We start from the raw sequence: 26828 nt of genomic DNA on the forward strand, positions 1-26828 counted from the left end.
TAATATATAAACTGGCACGGCCTTCTCATTGAAACTGTTGTACATAATTTTTATTGTAGTGTAGGATCTACAACACTTGCTCACTTTAATTGGCTAAGTGGTACCTCCGACAGACAACGCTAGAGTCACCCTATGAATAAAAACTGTTAAAAACAATAAAATCCTCTTAAGTGTCAAGTATCAGTGATTAACATAAAATTGTAGTTGTGCCAATAAAGTGTTGTTCATCTGCGTATAATTGCTGAATTGTACCTTTGTGGTTACTGGCATGCCTCTTGATGTTATGGTTTATACTGGTGGAAAAGAAATGACAATGAGATAACATAAAACGTGGAAAAATTAGTAGTGTAATGTTTACCTCAGTATTATTATTACGCGGTATAAAAGTATAGTCAAACCTCACTTAACGGGCACCTTCTATCAAGAGCGATTCGCATAACGAGCAACACGCAATGTAATTATCTAAAATATTGAATCCCTTAACGAACAGTGTTTCGCATAACGAGTCTGTTCAGCACCTTTTCTTTCTTCGGTAACCATTTCAAACGCTATCTTCTGACCTATATAGACCACTTCAGCTACTGTAGTTGGGAAACAGGTCACTCTCTGCTCTATGATCGTACAGTAAAAGCTCCGACAAATGACACTACGTCGACAATGCAGTATTCAGTTGTACTGTTAGCGATACTCCTCGCGTTGCAGTGTCTCCGGCCTCCGTTACGATGTTGGACAATCTCTGTAGTATGTTGCAAGCCCTCCTAACTTCAAAGACTCATGTTGATTCATGACCATGTATATCTATTTCATTTTGCATTTATCTATTGTTAACATGGTGTATTTATTATAAAACAATTTTCGTCCTATTCAGTTCGGAATTAATGTTAAACAAGGAGTTACGTAATTTTAATAAAAAATAAATTTCATCTTCCTTAGGCCTATGTTTTTGTATTATGGAACCCTTAGTATTCAGACATGCACTGTGCTGGTTGTTTCATTTACTTTCATTCAGTTTCAAAAGAAAAAAACATTCCATTTTAATTAATTGTGAGAGTATTTAGTATATTTTATTACAAATCATTGTACTAGTCTTTCAGAAGATATTTTTAAACTATTTCACAGTGCACTATCAAAATAACAGTGATTCACTTTACGCCAATCACAATTAGCAACACGAAAGAAATAAGAAGTGAACAAGACGACAAGTAACGACAGTTTTGTCGTAATCCGGATTAAGTCTCAGCACTACGAACATAGAACCAATGTCAACATAGTGTGTTAATTACAATCTAAGATGAGCTCAAGTGTCCTAGATACGATCGGTAGACATTGCTGAACTTCGTTCCTTCTCTCATTGCTCCCAATGCTAGCGATCTGATTGTCTGGCTAGAGGCACGATTACTGAAATGCATTCTAGTAACAAAGGTGTGAAATCTTGCACGTGAGCTATGTGTGTGTTACTGCAGCCATTTCAACGTGAGAATTTCTTCTTTTAAAAGCGCTTTCATGAATTGTTCTAGTATTTCCGTGTGATACCTTTACCAAAGCAGTTGATCGGAACGAAAATTATGTTGTCAGTACTGCGCAAGACGCTGTCCCAGCACTGCCGTTTACACCCGGAAGCTAATGTAATCTTTCGCTTCTACCTGCAAACCTCTCAGAGGTGAATTCCTGTGTATAATCTGTTCACGATTTAGTGACCCTTGCAGCCCTAATTCCTTTCCGCAGATGTCGGAAGAGTTCGATAGACATCGTGTCACTTCCCACCGTTGCAAATCTTCACGTATTTGAAGTGTTCAACAGGTTTAAATTAAATTCGTGTCCATTACTATTAACAATGGAGAAACACGTTTGAACGAGAGCACGTTGGCAATATCCTTTCATGAATCCTTGTTACTACCGTGTGACATTTCTACCATAGCAGATGATAGTCAACAAACAGATGTTATCGGCCATCCCTGGGTCACGACCCATAGGTTGAAAACATCGGTTTGCAGAATTGTTTCAGTAAAAAAGTAATTCAGTGTTATTGCTACTTCTGTCCCAGTAGAAGGAGTGCTTTCAAAGGGTGGCAACATCATAACTGAAAAATAAATGGACTTCGTAGAAAACTGTTACCAAAGCACCTTTCCTTGAAGGGCTAGCTGAATTATATTGAAAGAGAGGAAACATATTATACTTTTGGGCAAATCACAGTATATGAACAGTAACGGTGCAGCTTTCACTTTTAGAAAAGACAACCTGTGCCTACTGTAGAAAATAAAAAATAAAACAAATTTCCCAGTTTTTAAAGTGAATGTCGCTCTGTCTTTGGCTACCCTTCGATGTCTTAAGAGTGAGTTTATTCTAGAAATAATAATATTTTATTGTGACATAAATCGAGGCTACTTTTGTACATCATCTCTTTTACTCAACGTTGATCTAAGATACTAAATATAACCGTAACATCTCCACATGTCTTGGGCTGTATACACGTACCACGCTGAAACGTTATCCATAGCACTGTTCTTTAATGCCGAATCGATTATTCATCTTGGTAGAGTATACTGGAGAACTTAAATTGCTTACTCGCTGGGAACAATCATCGAGAGGGTAGTATTATGATGCTTTCTTCCATTTATTCTAACGTTCAATATGTAATACGATCACTAAAAACTAATATGAAAAACAAAAGATTTTGTCAAAATACATTGGTATGAGTATTAGAATACAGTAAATGGTTCAAGGTACATTATTTAAGTGGATGATTTGTCAAGCAGTTATACAATTTGGCAGTCTGGTCCTTTCAGAGATCTAATTGCATTCAGTAAAGGATTGGGAAGATAATATTCTGTCCTTCTATTACTTTATAAATCTCAGTATTATTCTCAAATTGAGACAGATTGCCGACAGCAAATTTCAACACAGAAAATTTACACTCCTGGAAATGGAAAAAAGAACACATTGACACCGGTGTGTCAGACCCACCATACTTGCTCCGGACACTGCGAGAGGGCTGTACAAGCAATGATCACACGCACGGCACAGCGGACACACCAGGAACCGCGGTGTTGGCCGTCGAATGGCGCTAGCTGCGCAGCATTTGTGCACCGCCGCCGTCAGTGTCAGCCAGTTTGCCGTGGCATACGGAGCTCCATCGCAGTCTTTAACACTGGTAGCATGCCGCGACAGCGTGGACGTGAACCGTATGTGCAGTTGACGGACTTTGAGCGAGGGCGTATAGTGGGCATGCGGGAGGCCGGGTGGACGTACCGCCGAATTGCTCAACACGTGGGGCGTGAGGTCTCCACAGTACATCGATGTTGTCGCCAGTGGTCGGCGGAAGGTGCACGTGCCCGTCGACCTGGGACCGGACCGCAGCGACGCACGGATGCACGCCAAGACCGTAGGATCCTACGCAGTGCCGTAGGGGACCGCACCGCCACTTCCCAGCAAATTAGGGACACTGTTGCTCCTGGGGTATCGGCGAGGACCATTCGCAACCGTCTCCACGAAGCTGGGCTACGGTCCCGCACACCGTTAGGCCGTCTTCCGCTCACGCCCCAACATCGTGCAGCCCGCCTCCAGTGGTGTCGCGACAGGCGTGAATGGAGGGACGAATGGAGACGTGTCGTCTTCAGCGATGAGAGTCGCTTCTACCTTGGTGCCAATGATGGTCGTATGCGTGTTTGGCGCCGTGCAGGTGAGCGCCACAATCAGGACTGCATACGACCGACGCACACAGGGCCAACACCCGGCATCATGGTGTGGGGAGCGATCTCCTACACTGGCCGTACACCACTGGTGATCGTCGAGGGGACACTGAATAGTGCACGGTACATCCAAACCGTCATCGAACCCCTCGTTCTACCATTCCTAGACCGGCAAGGGAACTTGCTGTTCCAACAGGACAATGCACGTCCGCATGTATCCCGTGCCACCCAACGTGCTCTAGAAGGTGTAAGTCAACTACCCTGGCCAGCAAGATCTCCGGATCTGTCCCCCATTGAGCATGTTTGGGACTGGATGAAGCGTCGTCTCACGCGGTCTGCACGTCCAGCACGAACGCTGGTCCAACTGAGGCGCCAGGTGGAAATGGCATGGCAAGCCGTTCCACAGGACTACATCCAGCATCTCTACGATCGTCTCCATGGGAGAATAGCAGCCTGCATTGCTGCGAAAGGTGGATATACACTGTACTAGTGCCGACATTGTGCATGCTCTGTTGCCTGTGTCTATGTGCCTGTGGTTCTGTTAGTGTGATCATGTGATGTATCTGACCCCAGGAATGTGTCAATAAAGTTTCCCCTTCCTGGGACAATGAATTCACGGTGTTCTTATTTCAATTTCCGGGAGTGTATTACAACGCTATTGATAATACTATTAATTGCTTAAACGCATCATCAAAAAATTATATTTCACATGTGTGTCACCCGCAGAACGTTCAAATGACCTTACTTAACTAATACCCATTTACTAAATGATTAGTTACAAAAATCACGAAAAACATAAACACGTAAAATTCGAAAAACCTAATTGTTTCCTTGCTCCCCGAACGAATTTTTATGCTAGTGAGAAGTGTGTGCTGATTTTAAAATTCGTGACTGAAGAAAACTAGGTACAGAAGTGGGATGTATGCCTTTTGCCAGCAGGTGCTCAACCGCCTGAACAAGCCAAACAAGAACGTGTCTTACGAGAAAGTTGCAATCGTGGGCACATAATTAATGTAAAAATTGCGAAGATCGCCATACGCTTAGAAAATGAAAAATAGTCGTCCTTGAAGGCCGAGCAGGAAACTAGGCGACTACTAGATAACATACAGACAAGGGTGTCTGGTATTGAGCAGAAGATGTCGTCAGGGCTACATGCAAGTATCTCTCGACGCAGATCACGCCAAAGGATTCTCATACAGTATTTACGATAAAGGGATTGGACAAACCGCTGCCTAGGTACCGGAGAGGTCGTAGCATCTACCTGAAAGTGTATTTAAAGAATTTAGACACATATCTGCTACCGAAAGGTGTGGTCGAGTGCAGTCCATTGCTTAATGCACACCAAACTCTTTACCGACAAAAGCTGTATTGTCAGATGTGAGCCCGCATCTCGTGGTCGTGCGGTAGCGTTCTCGCTTCCCACGCCCGGGTTCCCGGGTTGGATTCCCGGCGGGGTCAGGGATTTTCTCTGCCTCGTGATGGCTGGGTGTTGTGTGCTGTCCTTAGGTTAGTTAGGTTTAAGTAGTTCTAAGTTCTAGGGGACTTATGACCACAGCAGTTGATTCCCATAGTGCTCAGAGCCATTTGAACCATTTTTGTCAGATGTGAAGACATGCAAGAGCAGTGCATACACATATTTCTGCATAAATTTCCTGGCGACATATTGGAACAAGACCAACAGGCGAGTGTCGAAATGGATACATTGGGTGTTAGGGGTATAAGTGTACTTATTTTTATTGGTCAGTGAGTACAGTGTACTGAGCAACATTACATCAGTATTTACTTCATTTGCAAAGTAATAATTATAGCTTTTAGGAGTGGTATGTTTTTATGTTAGTACCTCCACGTACATGTTTCAAGAGGAAGTCATTAGTGCTCACTCTTCCCTGGGCAGCAGGTCAGGTGATGAAGTGTAGATGCGTGAACGCAAAACGGTTAGTCTATACTGAGAGGTGTACTCCACTTAGTGGTGCAGTTATGATTGTCCACAGAGCATCAGATAGAAAATTATGTTACGTGTTTGCTGGAACACTGTTAAACACAGAAAAAAACAACTATCACACTCAAGTGGCTATATATTAAGAAACCAACTACCACAATATCTGCCCTTATACCCCTACCACCCTGTATATCGGAGACAGTGTGCACCACACTTGGTAATGTAATAGCAACACATGCTCCACACTTTGTAATTTTGGCGCGATATTTGGACGACAAAATAACAGATGGGGAATAATGTGGTGCGCAGCGCACCCACTTCCCTGCTCACGTACAGCGTGTATTCTTTGGGACACTGTCAAGAGAGCAGTTCTTTGACATATTAAGGTCGTTTGACGATATCGAGACACTGGTCGGCCAGAGACGACGCTCATTACTACATAAAGAATCCAAAATATAGAGCCGCAAGAGGTCATATTCTGCAACCACAGGGTAAATTAGCACAATGTCAGAGGCATAAAGGATGAAAGGAATGGGTGAGACTTGTGCCGCCAGCGTGACCAACGCCAGAGTGAGGAACGCTGCAACGAAGCACTGAACCACGGAAGTCATGTCAACTGCGTCCAAGCGCCGCGTAATTAGGGGCGATGCGAAGGTGATGTGAGTCCGCCGCCACTAGCGTCACCTAAGGCAGAGGTGCACGAGATCGAGGAAGTACACAGCCAAAGACAAAATGTGTCCCTGGGACGCCTCCTTAGAAGAGGCATATCGCATTCGCAGTGTGCGGTACTGGTGATCGCAAGCACATGATGACAATGACCGGTACTGTGGGGACCCAGAAAAGCCTGAGAAGACAGATAAAAGGTGCCCCCTCTCCGAGATAATCGTGCTTTGAATCAATAACAGGGCATACCTGGATTCTGGTTCGGAAGAGACGACACTTTCGAAGTCTTTCTACATGAAAATGGCTTAGCGCCGCAGTCAATTAGCGAAGGTATGACTTAAGTGGATCTCACTGATTCGCATGCTGTGGGCGAAGAAGAAACGCGTAGAAAGGCACGTCTTTGTGTCTACATCTACATCTACATTTATACTCGGCAAGCCACCCAACGGTGTGTGGCGGAGGGCACTTTACGTGTCACTGTCATTACCTCCCTTTCCTGTTCCAGTCGCGTATGTTTCGGGGGAAGAACGACTGTCTGAAAGCCTCCGTGCGCGCTCGAATCTCTCTAATTTTACATTCGGGACCTCCTCGGGAGGTATAAGTAGGGGGAAGCAATATATTCGATACCTCATCCAGAAACGCACCCTATCGGAACCTAGCGAGCAAGCTACACCGCGATGCAGAGCGCCTCTCTTGCAGAGTCTGCCACTTGAGTTTGCTAAACATCTCCGTAACGCTATCACGGTTACCAATTAACCGTGTGACGAAACGCGCCGCTCTTCTTTGGATCTTCTCTATCTCCTCCGTCATCCCGATCTGGTACGGACCCCACACTGTTGAGCAATACTCAAGTATAGGTCGAACGAGTGTTTTGTAAGCCACCTCCTTTGTTGATGGACTACATTTTCTAAGGACTCTCCCAATGAATCTCAACCTGGTACCCGCCTTACCAACAATTAATTTTGTGTGATCATTCCACTTCAAATCGTTCCGCACGCATACTCCCAAATATTTTACGGAAGTAACTGTTACCAGTGTTTGTTCCGCTATCATATAATCATACAATAAAGGATCCTTCTTTCTATGTATTCGCAATACATTACATTTGTCTATGTTAAGGGTCAGTTGCCACTCCCTGCACCAACTGCCTATCCGCTGCAGATCTTCCTGCATTTCGCTACAATTTTCTAATGCTACAACTTCTCTGTATACTACAGCATCATCCGCGAAAAGCCGAACTTCCGACACTATCTACTAGGTCATTTATATATATTGTGAAAAGCAATGGTCCCATAACACTCACCTGTGGCACGCCAGAGGATACTTTAACGTCTGTAGACGTCTCTCCATTGATAACAACATGCTGTGTTCTGTTTGCTAAAAACTCTTCAATCCAGCCACACAGCTGGTCTGATATTCCGTAGGCTCTTACTTTGTTTATCAGGCGACAGTGCGGAACTGTATCGAACGCCCTCCGGAAGTCAAGGAAAATAGCATCTACCTGGGAGCCTGTATCTAATATTTTCTGGGTCTCATGAACAAATAAAGCGAGTTGGGTCTCACACGATCGCTGTTTCCGGAATCCATGTTGATTCCTGCAGAGTAGGTTCTGGGTTTCCAAAAACGACATGATACTCGAGCAAAAAACATGTTCTAAAATTCTACAACAGATCGACGTCAGAGATATAGGTCTATAGTTTTGCGCATCTGCTCGACGACCCTTCTTGAAGACTGGGACTACCAGTGCTCTTTTCCAATCATTTGGAACCTTCCGTTCCTCTAGAGACTTGCGGTACACGGCTGTCAGAAGGGGGGAAAGTTCTTTCGCGTACTCTGTGTAGAAACGAATTGGTATCCCGTCAGGTCCAGTGGACTTTCCTCTGTTGAGTGATTCCAGTTCTTTTCTATTCCTTGGACACTTATTTCGATGTCAGCCATTTTTTCGTTTGTGCGAGGATTTAGAGAAGTAACTGCAGTGCGGTCTTCCTCTGTGAAACAGCTTTGGAAAAAGGTGTTTAGTATTTCAGCTTTACGCGTGTCATCCTCTGTTTCAATGCTATCATCATCCCGGAGTGTCGGGATATTCTGTTTCGAGCCACTTACTGATTTAACGTAAGACCAGAACTTCCTACGATTTTCTGGTAAGTCGGTACATAGAATTTTACTTTCGAATTCACTGAACGCTTCACGCATAGCTCTCCTTACGCTAACTTTGACATCGTTTAGGTTCTGTTTGTCTGAGAGGTTTTGGCTGCGTTTAAACTTGGAGTGAAGCTCTCTTTGCTTTCGCAGTAGCTTCCTAACTTTGTTGTTGAACCACCGTGGGTTTTTCCCGTCCCTCACAGTTTTACTCGGCACGTACCTGTCTAAAACGCATTTTACAATTGCCTTAAACTTTTTCCATAAACACTCAACATTGTCAGTGTCGGAACAGAAATTTTGGTTTTGATCTGTTAGGTAGTCTGAAATCTGCCTTCTATTACTCTTGCTAAACAGATAAACCTTCCTCCCTTTTTTTATATTCATATTAACTTCCATATTCAGGGATGCTGCAACGGCCTTATGATCACTGATTCCCTGTTCTGCACTTACAGAGTCGAAAAGTTCGGGTCTGTTTGTTATCAGTAGGTCCAAGATGTTATCCCCACGAGTCGGTTCTCTGTTTAACTGCTCGAGGTTATTTTCGGATAGTGCACTCAGTGTAATGTCACTCGATGCTCTGTCCCTACCACCCGTCCTAAACATCTGAGTGTCCCAATATATATCTGGTAAATTGAAATCTCCACCTGAGACTATAATATGCTGAGAAAATTTATGTGCAATGTATTCCAAATTTTCTCTCAGTTGTTCTGCATCTAATGCTGCTGAGTCGGGAGGTCGGTAAAAGGAGCCAATTATTAACCTAGCTCGGTTGTTGAGTGTAACCTCCACCCATAATATTTCACAGGAACTATCCACTTCTACTACACTACAGGATAAACTACTACTAACAGCGACAAACACGCCACCACCGGTTGCATGCAATCTATCCTTTCTAAACACCGTCTGTGCCTTTGCAAAAATTTCGGCTGAATTTATCTCTGGCTTCAGCCAGCTTTCTGTACCTATAACGATTTCAGCTTCGGTGCTTTCTATCAGCGCTTGAAGTTCCGGTACTTTACCAATGCAGCTTCGACAGTTTACAATTACAATACCGATTGCTGCTTGGTCCCCGCATGTCCTGACTTTGCCCCGCACCCTTTGAGGCTGTTGCCCTTTCTGTACTTGCCCGAGGCCATCTAACCTAAAAAACCGCCCAGTCCACGCCACACAACCCCTGCTACCCGTGTAGCCGCTTGCTGCGTGTAGTGGACTCCTGACCTATCCAGCGGAACCCGAAACCCGACCACCCTATGGCGCAAGTCGAGGAATCTGCTGCCCACACGGTCGCAGAACCGTCTCAGCCTCTGATTCAGACCCTCCACTCGGCTCTGTACCAAAGGTTCGCAGTCAGTCCTGTCGACGATACTGCAGATGGTGAGCTCTGCTTCCATCCTGCTAGCGAGACTGGCAGTCTTTACCAAATCAGATAGCCGCCGGAAGCCAGAGAGGATTTCCTCCGATCCATAGCGACACACATCATTGGTGCCGACATGAGCGACCACCTGCAGATGGGTGCACCCTGTACCCTTCATGGCATCTGGAAGGACCCTTTCCACATCTGGAATGACTCCCCCCGGTATGCACACAGAGTGCACATTGGTTTTCTTCCCCTCTCTTGCTGCCATATCCCTAAGGGGCCCCATTACGCGCCTGACGTTGGAGCTCCCAACTACCAGGAAGCCCACCCTCTGCGACTGCCCGGATCTTGCAGACTGAGGGGCAACCTCTGGAACAGGACAAGCAGCCATCTCCGGCCGAACATCAGTATCAGCCAGAGACGGAGCCTGAAACCGGTTCGTCAGACAAACTGGAGAGGCCTTCCGTTCAGCCATCCGGAATGTCTTTCGCCCCCTGCCACACCTCGAGATGACCTCCCACTCTACCACAGGTGAGGGATCAGCCTCAATGTGGGCAGTATCCCGGGCAGCCACAGTCGTAGTCCGATCGGGGGATGCGTGGGATGAGCTGGCCGTCCCCGACAAACCCCCATCCAGACCCCCACAGTGATGCCCATTGGCAACAGCCTCAAGCTGTGTGACCGAAGCCATCACTGCCTGAAGCTGGGAGCGAAGGGATGCCAACTCAGCCTGCATCCGAACACAGCAGTTGCAGTCCCTATCCATGCTAAAAACTGTTGTGCAAAGAACGTCTGAACTAATCTACAGAGAGCACAAACAAATCGACACAAAATTTAAACGGTTATTAAAATACAAGATTGTCTAGTAAATGCAGTAATTCTGCTACTTGCGCACTGCTGACACACTGCTTGGCGGCGGAAGGAGACTACGCGATTTTACACTATTCAGGTACTAAAACGCGATGCTACAACTCTCAACTACTATAATACGCCTGTAATTTATGAATTTGAACAATGCAAGTACCAAAAACACGCAAAGAAATTAAGAATTAAACTATGTAACAAATGAGTGAGCTAGAAGTATACGACTTTCCTTCCTAAGGGAAGGATAAAGTGACTTTCAGGTGAACCGAATTTTGTGAAATGCATGATACGTGGCTGTTTATATGTCATTTACTGTCACTACCGATTTTGATTAATAACCATCATAAGAGTATCTATCTGTATACAGCGAGAAGCATGAAACAACCAGAAATTCATTGAGTACAGTCAGTTATATATGACACTGTATAACTGACACTGCCTGACAAAAAAAGTGAAGTACGCAGAAGGAGAGGAGGAAACGAAATGAAACTTCATGGGCGGGAAGACTGTTACATTATTTCAGTGACTACAATCTCGAGTAAAATATACAAAGAGTTCCGAAGGAGGAGCTCACTTATCAGTACGATGTTGGACCCTCTCGGACCTGGATGCATCCACTGATTCGGTTGGAAAGGATGTCATAAAGTCGCTTTATCATCTCCTGAGACAAGCTGGCAGGCAAATGCTGAAAATGGTTCTTCGTCTACTGGGTTCTGGCACTGGGATGGAGTTGATGTCAGAGCTGCTCCCCCACATGCTATATCGTGAAAAAATGTGGGGATCTTACTGGCCACGGAAGTACCTTAACATCACTCAGACGGTTCATAGAGACTTGTGCTGTATGCGCATGAGCATTGTCATGTTGATAAACAGCACAAAGATACCGTCGCATTAGAGATAACACATGAAGGACGTAGAATGTCCGTGGCTTGCCGTTGTGCTATCAGAGTTCCCTTCTGAAGTTATAACCGGTGGTTCCCCACGTGGTAAGTAGAACATCATTACCACTTTCAGATCTAGTTATAAATACATTAGCAACGCAATATGACAACGGAGAAATGACCAGGCCATGCTACTGAATGTAGATACGAACCCCAAACCTGAAATAACTGTAGCTGAGCACAGTACTGAGGAGCTCGAGGACATAGTCAATCTCGTCTGCAGACCGTTATACGAGTGCAGTTCAATAAGTAATGCAACACATTTTTTTTCTCGGCCAATTTTGATTGAAAAAACCGGAAATTTCTTGTGGAATATTTTCAAACATTCCCGCTTCGTCTCGTTTAGTTTCATTGACTTCCGACAGGTGGCAGCGCTGTACGGAGATATTAAAATGGCGTCTGTAACGGATGTGCGTTGCAAACAACGGGCAGTGATCGAGTTTCTTTTGGCGGAAAACCAGGGCATCTCAGATATTTATAGGCGCTTGCAGAATGTCTACGGTGATCTGGCAGTGGACAAAAGCACGGTGAGTCGTTGGGCAAAGCGTGTGTCATCATCGCCGCAAGGTCAAGCAAGACTGTCTGATCTCCCGCGTGCGGGCCGGCCGTGCACAGCTGTGACTCCTGCAATGGCGGAGCGTGCGAACACACTCGTTCGAGATGATCGACGGATCACCATCAAACAACTCAGTGCTCAACTTGACATCTCTGTTGGTAGTGCTGTCACAATTGTTCACCAGTTGGGATATTCAAAGGTTTGTTCCCGCTGGGTCCCTCGTTGTCTAACCGAACACCATAAAGAGCAAAGGAGAACCATCTGTGCGGAATTGCTTGCTCGTCATGTGGCTGAGGGTGACAATTTCTTGTCAAAGATTGTTACAGGCGATGAAACATGGGTTCATCACTTCGAACCTGAAACAAAACGTCAATCAATGGAGTGGCGCCACACCCACTCCTCTACCAAGAAAAAGTTTAAAGCCATACCCTCAGCCGGTAAAGTCGTGGTTACAGTCTTCTGGGACGCTGAAGGGGTTATTCTGTTCGATGTCCTTCCCCATGGTCAAACGATCAACTCTAAAGTGCATTGTGCTACTCTTCAGAAATTGAAGAAACGACTTCAGCGTGTTCGTAGGCACAAAAATCAGAACGAACTTCTCCTTCTTCATGACAACGCAAGACCTCACACAAGTCTTCGCACTCGAGAGGTGCTCACAAAACTTCAGTGGACTGTTCTTCCTCATGCACCCTACAGCCCCGATCTCGCACCGTCGGATTTCCATATGTTTGGCCGAATGAAGGACGCAATCCGTGGGAGGCACTACGCGGATGATGAAGAAGTTATTGATGCAGTACGACGTTGGCTCCGACATCGACCAGTGGAATGGTACCGTGCAGGCATACAGGCCCTTATTTCAAGGTGGCGTAAGGCCATAGCATTGAATGGAGATTACGTTGAAAAATAGTGTTTTGTAGCTAAAAGATTGGGGAATAACCTGGTGTATTTCAATGCTGAATAAAACAACCCCTGTTTCAGAAAAAAAAAATGTGTTGCATTACTTATTGAACTGCCCTCGTAGTATTACATTTTTAATTCGACAAACAGATTTGCACTTCACATTCCTAATGTGTACACAAGTTACTAATTAAACAAAGATTTCCTTTGCAAACTGTGAAGTAGCTTAAACGATCTTTCATTTATTTGTAACAAGAAAACGCTATTCCACTTCATTGGTCACTTCTAGTTTAACTCACTATCCTGTCTGATCCTCAAAATTGTTTGGTAGCACTCATGTCGGGCCATCTGAGTAGAAAAAAACATTCGTTCGAATTGTCCAGAATGTTCGTCAAACCAATTGCGACCAATTGTGGCCGAGGGACATGGCGCATTATCATCCATAGACTTTCCATCGTTGTTTGGGAACATGGAGTCCATGAATGGCTGCTAATGGTAACCAAGTGGCTGAACATAACCATTTCCAGTCAATGATAGGTTCAGTTGGACCAGAGGACCAAGTCCATTCCATGTAAACACAGCCCCCACCTTTATGGAGCCACTACTACCTTGCACAGAGTCTTGTTGACAACGTGGATCCATCGGTTCGTGGTGTCTGCGCCACATTCGAAACCTACCATCATCTCTTACCAACTGAAATCTGGACATCTGACCAGGCCACGGTTTTTCAATCTTATAGGGTGCTACCGATATGGTCACGAGCTCAGGAGAGGCGCTGCAGGCGATGTGCTGTTAGCAAAGGCACTAGGATCGGGTGTCTGCTGTCACAGCCTATTAAGGAGAAAATTTCACTGCACCGTCCTAATGTATACGTTCTTCACACGTCCGACATTGATTTCTGTGATTATTTCACGCACTGTTGCTTGTCTGTTAGCACTGACAGGTCTACGCAAAAGCCACTGCTCTCGGTCGTTACGTAAAAATCGTAGGCCACTCTGTTGTCCGTGGTGAGAGGTAATGTCTGGAATGTGGTGTTCTCGGTACAGTCTTTACACCTTAGATCGCGGAATATTGAATTCCCTAACCATTTCCGAAATGGAATATCCCATGCGTCTAGCTCCAACTAGCATTCCGCGTTCGAAGTCTGTACATTCCTGAGGTGCGGCCACGATAACGTGGAAAACCTTTTTACATTAATCACCTGAGTACATATGACTGCTCCGTCAATGCACTTCCCATTTTACAACACATGTATGCGATACTACCGCCATCTGTATATGCGCGCATCGTTATCCAATGACTTTTGTTCAAATATTCAAAAGTGTGTGAAATCTTATGGGACTTAACTGCTAGGGTCATCAGTCCCAAAGCTTACACACTACTTAACCTAAATTATCCTAAGGACAAACACACACACCCAAGCCCGAGGGAGGACTCGAACCTCCGCCGGGACCAGCCGCACAGTCCATGACTGCAGCGCCTAGACCGCTCGGCTAATCCCGCGCGGCTGACTTTTGTCACCTGAATGTAAGTTGTCTTACGTCCCCTGTCTACTGATCATTGAAGAAAAGTAATTTAAATAAAGATGTTCTATTTAGAAAGAATATTTTAATTACCTTGTTTCATGTCATTAATTAATCGAAATGCATATTGATATTTTACATGAGGCCGTCTTCAGTAAGATTGCAACTGCGTTGTTCAGTGTACAAACGATTTGAGTTTTATGTCCGCTCTGTCGTGAATAAGCGCATTAAAGAAAGACCCTATCTTCGTCAGAACCAATGTCCGAATAAATTAATCTTACAATTTTTACGGACTAAGAGTTTCATAAAAATTTAGCGGTGGAAAGCAACTGAAGAATGACGTGAGCACTCCACAATACATTGGCCTGTACATCGATGAATCATAGATAAAGGGCGAAGGGAATATGCTGGTAATTTACACGATATTCATTTATTTAAATTTTTCTTTTAGAATCCACTTAGAAAACTGTAAGAACGAGAAACAATCCCATCGTTGTTGGAATGTGCTGTCTTAAGGTGACTACATACATAGGCAAATGTTTTAAATTATTCACATCCTTCAATGTCGCTTAGCTAGAGGATTTCTCCTTTGAGTAATTTCCTCTAACAGGAGACACATTTCACCGTCCACAATAACGTCTCAATGTATGACCAGTCATGTGCTGTAGAGGTGCCGACCGGAATGTTGGTATACATATTTTTGTGTATAATGATGCCATATGACTGCCCTGTGGAATATTTAAACCTGACAGTCTTCTAATTAACTGTCCTCTGTTTCAAATATTGAAGTTACTTTGGTATGAATAATGACTATTTAAATATTTTGCTAGTGCTGGCTAAGCCTGGTATCCAACGTGCCTACCCACTCCATTAACAGTAGGTCTCACTGGAGCACCATCCTTGCGTACCTTAATTGTGGCCCTCAGCCTATGGGTCATTCATGAAACTAAATTCTTAATTTCAAACTTTCCAGGGAAAACATTGGTATCCATTAAAGTCTTTTTAACACAACAACATATTTAGAAGTAAAATCCCTAACACACTCCTCGATTGATTGTTTGTGAAGAAAAGATGGACTTTCTCCACGTACTACCACTCCTCCAAAATAACCGTAGCTTCACCCTTATCAACTGCAACAATTAGTGATCACTTTTCCACTATCTTCTTGTTAATATTCATGAGAGTTACCTCCTCATCTTGCTCACAATATGTTACCCTCTTCAACCCCTGATCACTTCTGCTTGCCTCCTTGATAATACCATCAGCTCTGACGGTGACTAGCTTGCGTTCCGCAGTGGTGAGTTTAATACCATCCAATGCCGCGACCATGTGTGCGATCAACGTCACTATGTGCTGTTGCATGCTAGTTCTGCGTAGGTTATGCGTCAGTCTCTTTCTCAGTAAATTATTTGCCTCCTCATTAAACACAATGTTTGCATACTTACATATCCGAGAATAGAATTAAAATCACATCTTCTACTTGAATACTCCTCATCCTTTTTATCTTGTATACCCAGTCTAGTCATCGTTTTGATATGAGTGCAAGTTTTTCCCTTCTTTAGACTATTGGCAACATATTCCATATGGTCACTAGCCCACGTCCACTGTTTATCATCTTCGTAAGTTCTAAATGTGTTAATTACTTCTCCTTACTAACAAAATTTTTTAAGTGGAAAATACGCCGTGTTTGCCTCGCGAAGCAGTCCTTCACAAATAGTTTCTTTTTGTGGGCAACAGCAGCTGAAGTAATCCAAATTTGACAAACAAACTGCTTCCAGTTACATGTGAACCGTTATTTACCGGAACACGACCAATTTTGTGTTATCGAATCACATCAAGAGGTAAACATCTGAACAAGAAACAAAACATACAGTCGACTTTATGATCCCAGACGGACGACAGCTGTCCTAATAATCTAAGCCATATAACAACCAACATGAAAAACTCACACGCCAGCAAAACATTGAGACCGTCATATGGGAAGGAGGGAGACTCATCCTTCACCAAATAAAATGATGTTACCAGGAAAAAGCAGGACGTCACAGTTCGAATTCACCACTTGTAAAAACTGACGTGTTAAAACCAAGTTAACCTACTATGAAAAGAATAATATTGTACTATGGTGCAGATAAGTTGAGGACAAATTTTTACTGCACACTGGTTCGAAGGAGGAATCCTGTGAGTTCTTGATAAAACGAATGCTATACATGAAAAGGTACAGTTTACTACAGAACACAGAAAGGTAGGATGCCTGCCTTATTTATATTTAAAAATTTCCTTACAAGGTACAAGGACTGAGTATGATATTTTAAAAACGCTGCAATCACGAATATATTTTAAAAACGCTGCAATCTCGAATACTTTTATACATACAACTCTAATTATTCCCTTGCTTACAAGATGATAGCAGTTAGATCAGAGTTATATCGCCTTCACAGTGTACCATTGTCTAAGGACACGCACGATCAAGAATTTCAGCGTAGTCTGCACATTTCGTATGTCAACTGATACGACTCCAGTTACGTAATGTATATTAATAAGGGCATTCTGTGTAAAAACGAACTCGCTAGGACTGGGCAGGTGTGAAATGGTGGTGGAATCACTCTTCGGAGGTTGGACGAAGGGAAAGACGAGTTCATTGGTTACCATAGGAAAACATACTTAGCCTCGATTTCACAAAAAGGAGGCATAAAGCTTAAGGCAAAAGAGATAAAGCAGGCTTTCTTTATTCCACGGGATCCTGGCTAAAGAATTGTACATAGAGAAACGGTCGCTTGTGAAAAGTAAGACGCAACTGGTGTGTATTGCACCGTTTGCGACTGTTCTCGGGCAAGGTATGTGGGTAAGACTAGCAGATGGGTTGGCAAGGGATTCAGACAACACCAAAATCTGAGTAATTCGATGTCTCCTTTAAGTAACCACTTAAGTGATTATGGCCACTCTGTGGAAGGTGTTGCTAATAAATTAAAAGTCTTACACAGAGAAGACAACGGACAGACCTTAAATATTCTTGAAGAGACTGAAATTATGCACAGTCTAAAACTATACCCCAACATACCCTTAACAATCAGGTGAAGTTAAGACATTACAGTTTAATAATTAACTTTGGTTACCTTTCAACGAGTTAATGTCATAGTTTTTTATTGTTTGGTTCTTGTTCCTGGACTTGTTATATGCTCTTCCCTCTGGTCTACTTTGTTTTGTTTATTTTTTACGCTGAAATATTTTGTAGCTTTTGCGGCAGTGTTGCGTAACAGGGGCCTCAGTCATTACCATAGTATTTGGATATGTGCGGAAATGTTTGTAACTTTCTCCGCTTTTTGCTGTCGGAAGTCCACAGGCACTAAGCGCTGTGATCAGCCCCTCCTCAAAGCTTTATTGCCACACTGTTAACAGGGCAGTCGATTAGCGCTAGCTGAATGTTCAGCGGTTCCGTGCGTATCGAGTGTTCACGTGTAGTTTCAGTCTTCCGTGGACTTGTGTATTTATGTGTGTTTGGTAGTGGCGAAACGCAGAAGAAAGACACTACTTGTAGTGTTATTCCAAATGGTGTATGCGAAGGGCAAAAAGATATTCGAAAATAATCTAAATTGACTTATGGAATGTATTGAAATTTTTTAGTGATCTGGGTAATAGTAAAAAAACCAGGAATGTTACAAATTTTGCGCAAGTTCATAACATGACAACAAAGCCTTGTGGTATTTTGGAATCGACTGTATTTCATATTAGCAGTGCACTGACATTGGCAGAATCTCTAGATATGAGCATTTGTTTTGATTTTCCAAGAAAGGGACATAACTGAAAACGAAAATCTACGGAATTTGAAGATTTAAAAAAGAAATTGTGTGTAGAATTGGTCTTCGATGTTACAACACATGAGAGCATCCAACGTCTAGAAAGATACAGTGTGACCTCGATGAAAAAAATTGATTTTTATGGATCAGAGACCTCTGTTCTTTGTGATCTCGGCTCACCTGGTTTTTGATTCAGAAAGTGTAATGATAGATTAAAATTTTTAATGGAATCCAGAGACATTGCAGCAGGAAGAAATTAGTTTTGTATAAAATGAATTTACTACGTGCTGAGAGCAATAGTCTTGTACTACAGTACACTTCAATAAAACTTAGATTTCACAAAACCTCATACACAAATATTTTTTGCTCAGTTTCATAGGAGTTAGTGACGTGAAAACTCAGTTACTTTTGTGTAGTGTACCTCGTCGATTCGAGTGATGGATAGAGCGACTAAGGGTCAGTAAGAGATGTAAATAACGATTTTTTGGGGAGGTAACGTTTTAAGGCGACACAAGTGCTCGAGTGCTGCCGTGCACGGAGTTTCACGGAAATGAAACGTGTTCATAGTTGACACAATACAGTAATGATATCTCAGACGTTACGAAAATGTTTTCTAAACAACTTTTTCGACGGAAGTTTCTATAAAATCCAACAGAACGTAAATGCATCAACGAGGACTTTTTCGTTACACAGGCGGAACACTTTCACACCTCTTACGGTATTTTATTTTTGAACTCAGAATACTTTTATGTTTTCACTAAAATACGAGGGCCGTTCAGAAAGTAACCTCCGGTTGATTTAAAAAAATACACCAAGTTAAATAAAAATATTTTAATATATACATCTTACAACTACATCTTTGCACTATTTTTCTACATAGTCTCCATAGCGATTGAGGCACTTATCGTATCTCTTCACAAGCTTTGAAATTCCTTCTCCATAAAAATCACCCGCTTGTGCCTGGAGCCAGCCTGTGACCGCATCTTTGAGCTCTTCGTCGTCATCAAACCGCTGTGACCCGAGCCATTTCTTCAAATGCATGAAGAGGTGGTAATCACTTGGCGCCAGGTCTGGGCTGTAAGGTGGATGGTTGATAACGTCCCACTTGAAGGACTCAAGAAGGGCCGTTGTTCTGCGAGCAGAGTGAGGACGGGCGTTATCGTGCAAAAAAATGATACCGGAAGTCAGCATACCACGGCGTTTGTTCTGTATAGCCCGTCGTAACTTTTTTATTGTTTCACAGTACACGTCTTGATTAATGGTCGTACCACGTTCCATGAATTCAACCAACAACACCCCTTTGGCATCCCAAAACACCGTTGCCATCAGTTTTCTGGCAGAAAAATCTTGCGAGGCTTTTCTTGGTTTGGTAGGCGAATTTGAATGTGCCCACATCTTTGATTGTTCTTTTGTCTCAGGGTTCACGTACTTAATCCAGGTTTCGTCACCGGTCACGATTCTGTTTAACAATGGTTCTCCTTCGTCCTCATAACGTGACAGAAAGTCTAATGCAGAGGCCATTCTTTGAGTTTTGTGGTGGTCGGTAAGAATTTTGGGCACCCATCGTGCACAGAACTTACGGTAACCCAATCTTGCTGTCACTATCTCGTACAAGAGAGTCTTAGAAATCTGTGGAAAACCAGTAGACAACTCCGAAATTGAGAAACGTCGATTTTCACGAACTTTTGCATCAACTGTCTGAACGAGTTCGTCAGTCACCAATGATGGTCTACCACTCCTCTCTTCATCATGAACGTTTTCTCGTCCACTTTTAAATAAACGTACCCATTCACGGACAACTCCTTCACTCATAACTCTTGGTCCGTACACGGCACAAAGCACACGATGAATAGCTGCTGCAGAATATCCTTTGGCTGTAAAAAACCTTATGACAGCACGCACTTCACATTTGGCGGGGTTTTCTATTGCAGCACACATTTCAAACTGCCACAAAAACTAAACTAGCGCAGGTACGACGTTCACTCGACCACGGCTTGATGCCGACTGACCTGTTGAGTGCGTGAACGCACAGATGGCGTCGCTACTCCCCCCACAACCCGCACTGTGACCAATCGGAGGTTACTTTCTGAACCGCCCTCGTATGTGTTCCACACATCCATAAACTTTCAGATTGTTCATATGTAATTTTCCGTCCAACTATGTCAGTAGTTCTCTTTTATCAACAGGCTGAAGTAAAATATTATTTTTCTTCCAAATTTCTATATTCTTAGCTTCTGTTTTGTTTTATTTTTTGTGACAGTTGGGAAGAATTTCCTTTTTTAAAGTACTTCATCATATTCTACATTAAAAACGGAGATGCGTAATATTTTTCGGAATTTTTACTATTATCTAAAATTAGCACTAACTAGCAATGCTGTAAGGCCGTGAGATGACCTTGATGTGCCTATTTTTCTGACCGACACTATGGCGATGTGGCCCTGTACGGCGAGATAGTAGGATGGATGCGGTCCGCCGCTTCATTTATGATGTGTGTTTCCTTAACCATCCAGCTTTCAACGTTACTAGGTAGAAATTTTTGTTATTTTATTCTTTTCATTGCAAGTTAACGTCGTGTTAACATGTCACCTTTTATAACGGATGAATTTGATACATGACGCTCAGCTTGTTGCGGGTAACAGCATTTTATTTTGGGAAGGGTGAGAGCCCTTCTCCCAAAATTATGGGCTTAATGTTTTGCTGACGTGTAGTACTTAGTATTGGCTGTTCTATGACTCGGATTATGAGAATAGGTGTCCGTTTCTCGATCATAATGTCGACTGTGTATTTTGTGTCTGGTTCAGATGTATACCTGACGTTGTAATTTGATATCATGAAACTGGTCACATTCCAACAAATAACGATTCGTATACAGCTGGAAGAAATTTATTTGTCAAATATGGATTACTTCAGCTGCAGTGGCCCACAACACAAAACTACACATCAAATGAACAAACAGGTACGTGTACTCAAGAGGTAGTGTGTCTCACGTTACAAGTTATAATCATCTAACTCAATCTAGTTAAAGATTAACCGACTATAGGCGTGTGTTATGAAAGACGAACCTTAGCAACCATATAGCTAATGTTGCTAAATGCAATAAGATTTCAAGTGTACTAAAAGTGTCACAAAAAATCGACTCCAGGCGAAGATATTGGATAAACATATTTCATAAATGTGTCAGTCAATTGTAAAAGGCTACAATGAAAAAAGAAAAATGTGGTAACATCTTAGAACCAATATGGAAAAATGTAAAAAGTTTATTGCTATAAATTAGCATAAAATTTCATTTAATGAAAATATGGAACGTGTGTATTACTATGTTATGATATCACAACTGTACTGGTATTGTAGATATTGGAAGCATGACAGTTATGGTGGTCGATGAACTGACCTGCTTATATATCATGTAGTGCAGTTCCCCTGCTAAGACGTGTCTGCAGTGGTGGTGGTTGTGCTGTGTCAAGTTGAAAACATACAATTTCTTGTGTCGTCTTTACTTATTGAATCAGCATCCGGAAATAGGCTTAATCTACAAGGAAATGTAAAAAAAATTCTGGTAAAAATTTATAATTTGTGTATTCTAACTGTTTTGCGTATTTCATAAAGACGAGAGGAAGTCCTTGCACGCGTGACAGTCGCTGCGGTGCGCTACACAACCCGTCACTCCACAGTCCACAGAGATTACAGCCTACCTTCGGACATTTATATTGTTAAAAGGAATTGTGGCATAGTGAACTTGTCAGAATTAATGGTTACTATCTCTTTTAACGTTGTCCAGATAGGCAGTACCTTTTTAGTCGCACGAGACGTCGATTCAAGTTGTGAGGGATAGCCTTGAGTAAGATAGTTGTCAAGAACGAATTCTAGCGCGCGGTAAGTCGTGATTGGAAGAGACTACCGGCGATATATATTACATCGCACATCCTTCCCTAATAAATTTTGGAGGATCTGATTTCTAGTTTCGTGGTTGACGAACTTAAGATTCACCTAACAGTTCATATGATGCAGGGAGAACTGTGAGTTAATGTTTGACGAGCTTGCTAATTATTTATTGACATAGAATTATGTTCCTGAGCTGTACCGAACAAGAGTTGTGACAGTGACTGTGAGTTGTTGCTGGATGATATCGGACTGTATCCGTATTCTTCCGTGGCGTAAAGCACACAGAGGTATTTTTATTATTTTGTGACACGCTCTAAAGACTGAGTTGTTGCTGTTTTGCGGTTGTGTATAGGTCGATTTTTTGGCGTCGAGACCTTGAGCAAAGTGATAACTCAAGTGCATAGTATTTAAGGTGAGAGATCCTAGTATTTGATAGCGGAATGTTAGCTTGCTTCTACAGTGAAAAATAGTCCTTGGGCTTTTTAAGTCTCCCCTGATGCAGTTAAAGAGAGACCGCGTTTTTAAGGAAAGATTATTAAAGACATTTGTACAGAAAAGCTATTAATTCTGGTTTGCCATTGTCGAGTGATCGTTTCAACTAGGGATCTGTACTGGATCGAACACCTGAAGAGATTTTAATGTTTAAACTGTTTAATCATGTGGAGCAAAGTGGTAGTGGCTACCATGTTTTCTTGTTCGTAATTTACGTTGATGATTACCGTCCGTCAGTGGGGACTTAGAATTTTGCTGCCACTTGTACATTTACCATGATTTGGCTGTACTAGATTGAAAGAAATGAAATAAAGTCAATATATTAAAAATAAAATTGGGTTTACGACTTATAATTGAAATAAATTGCCCTTCACCGACGTCCTATTAAACCAAGATTGAAGTTAATACAGCAATAATAGTTCGAAAGGTCTTCAAAATGAAAGCAATGATGTACAATGTGCCCTAGGTAGTCGTAATTGCGAAAAATTTAAAGCAAAGGGATTTCGTTACAGTATGACTACATATTTTACAAAGAAAAATAGATTTAATGTTTTAAAGAGAATTACTTGAGAATCAAAGAATCGTGTGTTCTGATTGGATTATAAATATTACAAAGCCAAATGCATTTGGCAAAGATAAAAAACAAAGGAAAGGAGATTTATTTTCATAAAAGAAAAAGAAAAGAAAGCCAATGTAGATAGCAAATATATCGTTGACTTGGCTTGTTTCTTCATTTCTATGAGCCTGTGATAGATTTTACAGAACAAATTTTCGCTGGACGGAATCCCATGTAAAAAAGGTTTACATAGCTAGTGTTTGCTACTGTTACTGACTTGATATCGATGACCGAAGGTTTTTCCATTTCATATCCATTCTCATCGTAATTTTGACTGAGCTTAGTCTGAATAGCTTCTGCTATGGCTAACGGCCTGGCCACAGTGATAACACAGGTTCCCCTCACATCACCAAAGTAAAGCGCTATCGGGCATGTCTAGTGCTTGCATTGGCGACCGTCCGAATCTGGCGAGCGCTGTTGGCAGGTGGGATGGAGTCAGCCCTTCCAAGGCCAATTGAGCAGCTACTTGATTGTAAAATAGCGGCTCCGGTTATGAAACATGCCAACGGCCAAGTATGCGGTGTGCTAATCACATGCACGACCGCATCCGCGTCCATTAACACCTAACGGCTAAGGATGACTCGGCGGTCGGTCGGTACTGTTGAACCTTTCTAGGCCTGTTCGGACAGAGTTTTGTTCTGCTCTGTTCTGTACTAGTCTGCTATATAGAGGTCGCGTTGCGAGCTGCCTTTTTAAAAGCGATTGAGGTACTTACCACAACTAAAGAAACTTCATTAGGCCGATGAATCTGCTGCTAGGCAGATAATTTCTGCTAACGGCATTTACATCGAAAGGCAGCTAACTGTGATTACTTACGAATACTATTATCACTTTTACATAACAGAGCAATACGTATAAAGAATCCATTAAGCACTGATGTACATTAATAACAACAGACAAACTGCAGGGACAGATTCCTGACTAGAAATGGAGGAAAAAAGACCCTACGTACGTGTGTCGGGCAATGTATCGTTGCCGCGGTAGATGGTGCTGACGAATCAAAGGTCCTCTCACCACATGCCATGTGTTCCTTGGTGTTTGGCAGAAGAGCCAACACCGTGTTGCTAGAGGAGGCCGAAATGCACGCGTTTAAACTCACGCAGACTGGCGTGAGGTCTGGAACAAGGTAAAGTAATTATCCTATGAAGAAAAGAACGTAGTTGATTGAATACTTAACTTTAATCCATAATTGGAGAACATCGCTCTTGTTGATACATTAATTACAATCTCAATATAAACTGGTAATGGCGCCTTGCTAGGTCGTAGCAAATGACGTAGCTGAAGGCTATGCTAACTATCGTCTCGGCAAATGAGAGCGTATTTGTCAGTGATCCATCTCTGGCAAAGTCTGCTGTACAACTGGGGCGAGTGCTAGGACGTCTCTGTAGACCTGCCGTGTGGCGGCGCTCGGTCTGCAATCACTGACAGTGGCGACACGCGGGTCCGACGTATACTAGCGAACCGCGGCCAATTTAAAGGCTACCACCTAGCAAGTGTGGTGTCTGGCGGTGACACCACATTCCTTGTGTGTTGCAGGCTGTGAGATTGACACAGAGTACTGTAAGTAACAGAAGGGTCCGGTGCACATGTCGGAAACAAGGAAAGATGGTGTTTGTGTACGGCCAAGCAGACAGAAACGAACGAGAGGCAGCACGGCTTCACCAAAACAAGTATCCTCACAGACAGAAACCACATCATACAACATTTCAAGCCCTTTATGGCGTTTATGTGATCATGGGTTCTTTCAGGCAGACGATTGTACACGGAGATGGCAGACCAGGTTCTGCCTCTCGATCGTTTCCATGTGCTTGGCCGTACACAAACTGGTGGACATTTCTCGAATTGCAGCAGTCCTGCCCCCTAAGTCACAACAGGTCGGGTTAGCCAAATGTACTCGGTGGGAAACTATGACTCAATTTGCATATGGTGTCTTCTGTATCGTCCGCATACTGAATACAAGTTCTTGTGTACTGAATATGCACTCTTGTGCCATGGCACCTCGTTATCGAGCTGACGTGTGCTTCCATTTGCATGAAGTTATTCTGCTGGACCAAAGCAGGATAAGTCCGTTACACTGGGCGAAGCCATGGTGCAACAGTACTGGTGTGTATGCACACTATACAAACATCTGGTGGTGACTGATCACATTGACATTTGAATAAATGGTAACAACTTTTGGATAAGTTGTTGAAAAATTACAATCAATGTGAATGAAAAAATGATTTATTTTATCCTTGAGACACCTGACATATAAGGAGGAGCAAATATACCTGTTTCAAAAATAAAATTTGAAGTATGCGAAGTTAAAATAAGGAAATATTAGTTCAAGGTTTCGTATGTAATGTCAAATGCCTAATAACCAGTACAACAGTGGGTTGAATCCATTATGTGCATGGCAATGGGATAAACTGAACTGGTAACTAAGTTGCGTAACAAGCTTTAGGCGTGACAGATATCAAGCCCTGTAGCAGGCTGCAGTCACAATGCAAGTGCTAATATGAAGAAACAATAAGGTCACAGACGTCACAAAACAACTATTACAAGTTATTAAAACATTCACAACGATTAAGTAACATGCAATATCTATTCGCTTCAAATACAAGAACACAAAAATATACAGAAACTAGGTAACAGAATACGACAAGAAATTATGGGGGGGGGGGAGGGGTTATCATCAATGAAACAGTGAGATTTTGGGTAAGCACGTAGAACTGTTTTCAGAAGTATTTCCAACATAGTTGAAAGTCACATAAGTCTGCAACACCCATTTATAACGTTCTTCTAATGCTCTCTACGTCTGCAAAAGTCGTTACATGACTTGGAGTGTATAGCCAATGAAGGTAAAAGGGTGATGTCACATAATGCAACATTGTAAATCAAAGTCGTACGTTAAAACGTAGATATGTAAGTGAGGATTCAAAAAAGGAGGGGTCCATTTATACCATACAGACACATCATTAAAGTTATTCTTGTAGTTATTTTGTTTTCAAATCTCATTGATCATTCGAAATTACTGCTGGTAGCTTTGGCACGTGGAGGAAAATTCCTGTTTCTTCAAGTAATTTCATTCCTGTTCCTTTATTAGCTCTACGTAGCATATCCATTTTTTCATTCATTTTATTTGGTGTGTGCTTGTGGGTTTATAATAGAGAACCTAAACCTACTGAGTTGCTTTCAGCCTGACACGTGAATGTACTATGTATCAGGGCTGAACTAAGTTGCAATGCTCAAACGAGTAGGGAAATTTGTGTGTGATATTATGTCATGAGTGTTTAGTAACGTTTTTAATAGCATTTTCTGTCACATTGATTTGAGTTAATTAAATTAGAACAGCCACAAATCAGCAGCATATATCGTGTCAGTGGCACAGCCCAAAACAGTTTCAAAGTTTTTATGACATTGTTTTCACTATTCGCTGATGCTGTAATGATTATTACAAATTCAAATATTATCAAAATAACATTCCTCTATGT

The sequence above is a fragment of the Schistocerca nitens genome, chromosome 3 (assembly GCF_023898315.1).
Source record: "Schistocerca nitens isolate TAMUIC-IGC-003100 chromosome 3, iqSchNite1.1, whole genome shotgun sequence".
NCBI lineage: Eukaryota > Metazoa > Arthropoda > Insecta > Orthoptera > Acrididae > Schistocerca > Schistocerca nitens.